This window comes from Xiphophorus couchianus, chromosome 2 (genome assembly GCF_001444195.1).
Source record: "Xiphophorus couchianus chromosome 2, X_couchianus-1.0, whole genome shotgun sequence".
NCBI lineage: Eukaryota > Metazoa > Chordata > Actinopteri > Cyprinodontiformes > Poeciliidae > Xiphophorus > Xiphophorus couchianus.
This window is the reverse complement of record NC_040229.1, coordinates 19,354,554-19,363,221: the sequence shown is the minus strand read 5'-3', so window position 1 is coordinate 19,363,221 and position 8,668 is coordinate 19,354,554.

The following is an 8,668-nucleotide window of genomic DNA, read 5'->3' as shown; positions in this document are numbered from 1 at the left end:
TAAAAGACACACAGTCTTCTTCCTTTTTTAACAAAAGGTTGAGATCACCAAAGTTCTGTGTTTCCCAGAGGATGGTCTCCGTTCACAGGCACTTGTAAACTCACAAGGCTCCATCAATAGACAGAGACAGAAAACACTCAACCATAGTCTGGCTGACCTGGAAAAGGAGGCGTTGTCTTAGTTTAAACCAGAGTAATGGTGAGAAAATGCTGCCATGAGAAAGTGGTTAGCACATTGAGAGGCAGTGGGGTACAATTCTTACCCTTGTATTTCACAAAGGGACTCAGTTGACGTCCGCAGTTTGGTGTCTGCTACCATTTTTACTTTTAGTGTCCTGGGATGAAGAAAATGGATCCATCTGCTTTGCTGGTAAATTAGACTCTCATAATGCGACAAAATTGAATTAATTCATAATTGGGAATTATATTCATTTTTTATGGAATGTGAATACTTGCTTTGAAGGTGTAATTTGTTTTTAAGCATTAATGTTGCCGATGCAGATTTTCTATACACATAATACCCAAATAACCAGAGGTTAAAAACATTTTATTGCAATATAATAATCTGAGACTGAAGCAATTTGTGCAATCCATTAGTGAAGAGTTTGGGTGAATCACCCTCCTTCTGTATTTTCTTTAACGTTGCTCAGTTCTGTAACATTAATGGCCGAGGTTATTACTGTGAATGGCATAAATGGTCACATGTGACTCTAGGGCTTAAAATTTCAGACAGTGTGATAAAGGATGACTACTTCAAACCTTGAGCAAAACCATAGGAACTCTCTTTAAATATAATACTTAGTTTTCTTACTGTGCAGAGTGCCAGTTTGTCTTAAATTTTCCAAATAGACTACCATTCATGCTTTTAAAAAGGTATAAGAGGCACACACAAAAATCATATATGTGTGTCATATTAATTGTTTTTATTAGACTCTGATGCAGACAATGGGCACACAGGATCAGGAAGGTTAATAGTTTTATTGTGGACAAGTGGCACTTCAGGAAAGAGTAGGGCACTAGCAGGGGAGAGGATCAACACAGGGCCTCTCTAGGAGGGAAGGTGGGTGATTATTAATATTACTGGAGGTTGGATGAAGATTTGAATAGGTAAGGAGGGAAAGTTTTTTTTTTGTCATAGGAACAATCTAAGTATTGCCATGGAGACTTTTGGAGGAACATCAGAGCAACATCAGAGCAGCCAGACACAGAACAGAATCCAGGAATCCAGGAGATCTTCATCTGAGAAACTGACAGCAAGGAGGGACGACATGGAAAGTTTTCAGGGTAAATAAGTTCTAACTTCAGATCCGGTTATCACTTGAAGTGAGTGAATCAGCTGGTGTCTGCCTCGGGGGAAACCACTCCTCTTATCACTGCTTCTGATTGCTGCCAGATCAGGTCTAGTCCTGCCCGCCACAATCTGCATAGAGAGAGCTTAGGAGAAACGCACCCACCGCTTTGACACAGCTCAGAGAACCCAACATTGAGTGCTTTCTCTAAAAATGCCAACACATGGTTTCTGAGCTACTACTGTATCAAAAGTGCTGATGTTGCAAAGTCAGAGAAGAAATGAAAAGAAATAGTTTTGAGTAAGCCAACATGTATAAATGTATGAAATGTATTTAAAGAAATTGCTTTGCTCAGCAGGCCAATATTAGGCTCCATATTAAGCTGTTTGTGCCATTCAGTAGATTGTGGTAAAAAAATATCCTGCTTGTATGTACTTTCACATGTAAATGTATTTACTGTCTCGTTCCATAATGCTGTCTTATAGCATTATGGACATTATTAACATTATTAACATATTTTTATGTAAACAAAACAAAGCAAAAAATAAAACATGTAACACAACCAATAAAATCATAGGAATTCACTCTGACATTTTGAACATTAACAGAAAGGCTCTGAGTCCACACAGGAAAGATTGGTGATCTCCAAAAATTATGCTCTAAAATGCCAGATGATGTATTTGTGGCTGCAATCAGCAGGGCATGCCTCACCTTAACAGGTGAATTACTAACCGTTACCTGTTGAGAAATGTCACATTCTTCTCAGTGTCTTGTGAGTCAAAAACTTATGCCATTTCTGACAGTTATCAGAAAAGGGTGCAAGATTTTTTAATAAATATTTAGTCTCATTATCTATTTAGTGAATGAAGTTTAATAGTCAATATAATTTTTTGTAGTGTAGAACAGATGTGTTAACATTTGAACAAATGTATAAAACAAGAGCAAAATGTATTCAGGTTTTTAATTTTATATCTTTTAAAATAAATCTTTAAATCAATTAACTGATGAACTGATGTCATATCCCATCAGTATCAAATTGAAATATATATATATATATATATATATATATATATACTGTACAGTATATACTGTATATATATGTGGGATTAGAAACAAGGGCGTAGGTTTGGTCTAAGTTTTGGTGGGACCTTACAACTTACTGCGCCCCCCCCCCCCCCCCCGCACCGACCATTTTTGACCAGTGGGGGGGGCACAACATTGGCTTAATAACCCCCTCCCCCCAACCATAACCATAACTTGATCATGCATCTTGTGCATACAACCAGATACAGTCATGCTCAGCAGATCAGTTCAAGAACACTTTACTTTTTCCTTTTCAAAATTCAGCAAACATTACAAGTAAGATCAAAAGAAATATCCTCTGGATCTACTGATTATACAACAAACACAATTGCAGATAAGAACAAAAAATGACTTCTTGCACTTCGGGAAAAAGATCCAATTGTTGAGATATTATTGCGTGATAGATATCTAACTTATGGGTCCACTCACTGTACTTACAGCCGAGGTAGCGAAATAACTTCTAATGTATGTCGTCCTTTTCTTTTTTGGTGGCGACATGGTCTCGGAGACTCATAATAAATGTCAAACTCAGGAGACGCGTTCACTTTCAGCACCATGGATCAAGCTTCCGTTCCGCGTGTGGCCAGCTGGCCGCTGCCTGGTGCAGCTAATCAAAGAACGTAGATTCACATTCTGTGAGCCAATAGCGGGTCGTCATAGTTCATAACAGCGAATTTTAAAATGAATGCTACCACTGCGTAGTACATTGAAATATTAAACTAATCAATGCAGATTTTCGTTTATTTATTTTGTTTTTGTTAAAAAATACATATGTTTTTTTTTTTTATTAATATGGCAAAAATTGGTCGGGACTATTTTATATCCCTTGAATATTGGTCGTGACATGTCAGGACCGTCCATACCCAAACCTACGCCCATGATTAGAAAGTATTCTTACATACAAAAATCACAGCAGAATCTCTGTATTAAAAATAAAATACAGATAAAAAAAAAAATAAAATTAACAGAAACAAACAAAAAAAACATCATGTTGTGTCATAATAAAAAAACACCTGTAAAACCCTCACATGATGTGCGACATGCAGCGCCTTATTAAGTCAAATTCTCATATGTATTTATCTCTAATCTGACTTCAGTATTAGCAGGAAATTGAGTTTTTCAAATTATATGACATACATAATTCACTGCTCACCGTCTATCACTGTTCTGAGTTAATATATCAAAAGAAGGGAATGTCAAACTGTGACAAAGAGATTTTATTTTTTTGGTAAGAAACAAAGCTGAATTATAGCTCATATTGCCAATGTTTATCTTCCCTTCTTTCAGAGATGTCAGACAACAGTTGCTATTTTATGCATGACCTTTCATTGTCATCAAACGATTCATTCCTGATTCATTCCTAACATAGAGGGCAAAGTCGGCACTTAAACTCTGCACTTCTGCCACTTTTTTATCTGTATATCTCCATATACTTATATATATATACATATACATTCTCAGTTGTAAAACTTTTTACGCTATATGTCTAGTTATTGTACATCTATTTATTAATTGTTTAGGATAATTTTAGTTAGACTGTGTCTTTTATTGTTACTCAATGTTAGTAACGCCCTCTCTTGTATCACTGTGGGTTAGTGAGAAACGTAATTTCGATTCCCTTGTATGCCTGGACATGTAAGAGGAATTGACAATAAAACTGATTGATTGATTGATTGATTGATTGATTGATGACTACTATTCCCATTGAACCAATGCAATGATCTCAATCAACTCAAAATGTTAATGTTAAACAGAAAATGAGAAACTGGGAATATACTGAATGAAATCTGAGCACATTAGACAACAGCACATGTGCAGTTGGTTAATGTGCAAATGTGCTCAAATTTCATTAAGTTAAATCAAAACATAATTTTTAATAATTTATCCACTTTCTAGAAGAAAGTGTACATAATCCATTCAAAATTAGCAAAAAAAATGTTAGCATTTTTAATGTTTAGTATTCAGTATAACCACCGTTCTTTTGAACTACGTGATGCAGTTCATCAAAAGAGTAGGTAAGATTAAATTGCAGGAATGTGGTCTAACATAACATGAAAAAAAAAACATTAGCAAAGGACAAGTAGATGAAGGCTATAAATTACTGCTATAAATTCATAAATCAAGATCAAAGTTCAATGTTCATGTGCTTTATCTAGTAGTGATAAATTGACGTCTGGAGACTATTTTAAGCTAACCGTACAGGAAACTCTCCATCAACACGCTTCTTTAATGATGTCTTTTCCTCAGCCTTTCTTGGGCTTTTTAATCATGCGTCACACATGCTCAGGCTGTTCCTGCCAGCACACCTGCTCAGTCAGAAACCAAAGGTTATCTGCTCACTCGTCTAGTGAAACCTGAAACTGCTTGCACCAAAGGCAGAAGTCACAAGTCAAAGTTTATTAACATAGCACAATTACAAGAACCTCATCTGACCAAAGCGCTTCACAACATATCTGCTTGTTGATTTGACCAGTGTTTTCTGTTTTGATCATGTATCTTCATATGTGCACAATTTTAAGCAGCTAAAAGAATAAAAAAAAAAGAAACGACTTCATATTGTATTGGTACACTCACATTGGCAATTACATTCTGTACTTTCTTCTTGTTGTCTGGTCGCAAAGCCGCAAGTAGAACCAGTGAGACTCTAATTGCTGCAGCCCACATGAAGCTCTTTCTCATAGCCAGGTGTTGTTTTGTTTCATATGAAAAGGCTTCTGCAACTGATAGAACTGTTGGGTGTTACTGAAGACAAAAAGCACTGGGAAAAATGGCCATGTTAGAGTGTTGTATGATCTTCTTCTTCTTCTGCAGAAAGTGCAGTGTACTATGAATAAATTAGGGAAACATGAGACAGGTATTTGTGTTATGTATAGCATTATTACTTTGAATAAATGTAATAATTAGCTTATCGGTATCAAAATTTACTCAGCTGTTATCTCAGTTTTGGTTGGGAATTATGATTTCACAAAATAAAACCAAGACAAATTACCTTAGCCAAATTACCTTTAGCTGTAATTAGTTGCAAACATGCAAATGTGATTTAGCATGTTAAATATTCGCTCCAATATAATTTTATGGTCAGTGTATCATAATAAAAAAATGTCCCACAAAAAAGCAATAAAGTTTAATTGAAGTGTGAATAAACTAACAATATAAAAGTGAGACATTAAACGTATTTATTTGTTCATATCAATCTCATATTTACACATAAAAATCTAATCTGGCATGTTTGAGAAGGTGAATATTCTGTCAGATTTCTTTTACAAGAGTGATTAGGGTAACCAATACTATATAAATGTACTCAACTTAAAGACTATTTAATATATATTTAAAAAAAAATTCTGGTCATACTTAGTGCAATATAGGAGTAATGTATTTAATGACTCTTTAAACATGAAGGTTTGCCTATACTTGTGGGGCATGCTGTAAATTAATGGGTTGACCATGGGACATGGTGTACTTTGCTTATTCTAACAGACTACACAGACAAACTCTAGATTTCCTGACACACGTGTGAACAGAACAGGTCTAAAACATTTATTTCTGTCAAAAAAAAAAATGTACACAAAGACAGGGAACAGCACTTTCCCTAAAATGTTAAAGCTACGTTTTAGGCAATTAGGATTCAGTCTGTGATCAGTTCTGATCGCAGACTCTCTCCATGTGCATCCCGTCCTCAACAGATTTCGCATGAACTTTAACACTAAATAGTGTTTGCGTGAGGGTACTAAAAAGAGAGAGAAGAATAAGGAGACAGAGGGAGGAAGAGGGGATGTTAGGGTGTAGGCTGCATCTTCGACCAACGGGAGTTGGCATTCCCATGCAGAAGAGACAAAGAAGGAGGGTGGGAGGGGGAGACGAGGAGGAGGTAGACGGTGGGGAGTAAAGCGTCGAAGAGCGAGGCAAGACAGAGCTCATTCAGTGGGAGCGTTGAGCTGCAGGAGCTGCTCGGATTTTACTGGCAGAAAAAAAAGAAGCCCCTCTGGTGTGTGAAGCGCTCCTGTCCCGGACCGTTGTGGCTCACCCAGTCTGAAGCGGATGCGCTTATAGAGCCTGCACACACATCAAAAAAAAAAAAAAGAAAGCGAGAGAGAGAAAGAAAAACTTTCCCATCGTGGTTCCCAGCAAAGGTAAGATGCTTTTTTGTTTTTTTTTTTACATTTTATCATGCAAACGACAGAACGCTTTTTACTGTAGATTATAGGGGAAACAATTGTTTAAATTGTAATTTTAGCTGTTTTACAGTTATAACAGCAGAAGTTAAATTTTAGCCATTTATTCAGGTGCTGAATTACTGAAGTTAATATTTCCATTCTTAAATGAGCATGGGATTGCAATGCTACATTGACCATTGACTATAGACACAACAAATAAATAGAAACATATTTCAAAGAAAAGTCGTACAGCGCAGACTACCAAGGTTTTAATAACCATAATAAGTCATATAAAACAGTGCAATTATTTCTGTCATAATTCTGAAATTACAAGAAGAGGTGCATGAAAAAGTTTAAGCAAACTATGAAAGAATCAAGTTATGTGTTTTAAAAAAGAACAAAATGTGCATTCCGGCTCAGACTGAAGCCTCTGTCCAAAATTAATTGCAACACCTAGAGATGTAAAAGCTTGTCATTGGGTAATTTTGTGGCTTTTGCTTCTTTAATCATGGTGGAATCTGGTATCTAAATAAACATTTGCTTCAACAAAAACGCAAGTAGACTATCTTTTTGTTTGAATTAGCTGTCAACAAGTTGCTTCGAGCTAAATTCGGAATTGATAGTGTTTACATTTTCGTCACGTGATTAACCGATATTTGAAAGACCATAGACTCAGGTGGACTTTAATGGTTTAATAATCTAAATGTGTGAATTACAATGCAAATCTAAAACATTATATTTTGAAAAAGGGTTTTCAAGATGCATTTTCTCCTGTACTGTATTTCTAATGCCATCGGAAATGAATACAACTTCCTGTTTTTGCAAATTAATGGCATGATGTAAAGGAATTCCCTTTTTCTGTTGCCCTACATATTTACATCTGAGAAAACCAAATTTTACAAACGCTTGTTTTTGTGCCGTGGTTGCGCCACCCATCTCCATAGCCAATCATCACAGTCCTTTTTCGCTTTCATATTAAAACGCATGCATGCTCAATAAAACGCACTCACGGAAACAGGCACTTTTTCAAAGGTACCATCAATGTCACCATGGAAACCAAGTCTCTTGGCACCTTGAGTTGATTGCCTTCTGCATCTTGGCTTGTCTGGAAAGCGATTCTGGGCAGGCGCTTGCAGACGCTCCTGTGAACTGTGAGTCTCGGATAAATGATGGATTGTAGTGTACATGTTCCTCTGGTGGTGCAGGCTTCAAAATGCGGTTTGTGTTGGTATTATCAAGGGAAAACCCTGGCCTTGAAGGGGGATTCTGAACAGCAGTGTCCAGGCAGCTAACACATTTCTTTCCAGAGGCTGCCATCTATGTTGCATTTCTAACCTACATGAATGAACACAACAGACATTCAAGGCAAGCTCAGACAGACTGCAAAGCACAACGAGTCACTTAATAGTAAGCATGTTCTGATGCATGCAAGCATATGTGTTCATTATATGAACAGTAGCTACAGACAGCAATCCTATCAAGTATGTTTTGCATGTTTTCAATATTCATTTGCACCAGAGCCAGGCCCAGAATTGTAGGAGGCCCAAAAGAACATTTGGGCCCCCACTTCCGGTTGAGCCTAACAAGCCACCACACTGCCTTTTACCTTACAGCATTTTGCGCAACATGTTTTAACTACTGAGCCAACAATGAGTTCAAATGAATATATTCAATGCTTTATGCTTGATAGTTACATCTTTTACTTCATACTAATTACCTCTTCAGGTAAAGTGCTCATTTATATCATGTTTTTTTTCTTCAAATGTGATTGTACTGGCAGTCAAATCAGATGAATGTTATAAACATGACTGTGAAAGAAAGATTGCTACAGGGTAATTTATTTAGAATCTGTTGCAGCATGCAACACATGTTCCCCCAGCTCAGACACAAATAGCAGAAATAATCAAATTAACTTTATGACCCTTAAAGTAATTTTTTACCTGTGGGGCTTTTCTCTGTGTGTTCATTAACATGTACTTTAAGAGTGTTACTCTACAGCCACCAGGGGGCATGTACATCAGACTGATCAAGATTTGCCCAGAAAAAAGTTATTGATGAAGTTAAGTAGATCAGAGAAAATGATTTTGTGTTGGAGAATGAAAATGCAATTTCTTTTTCCTGTTTTGTGCTGCAAATAATTTTG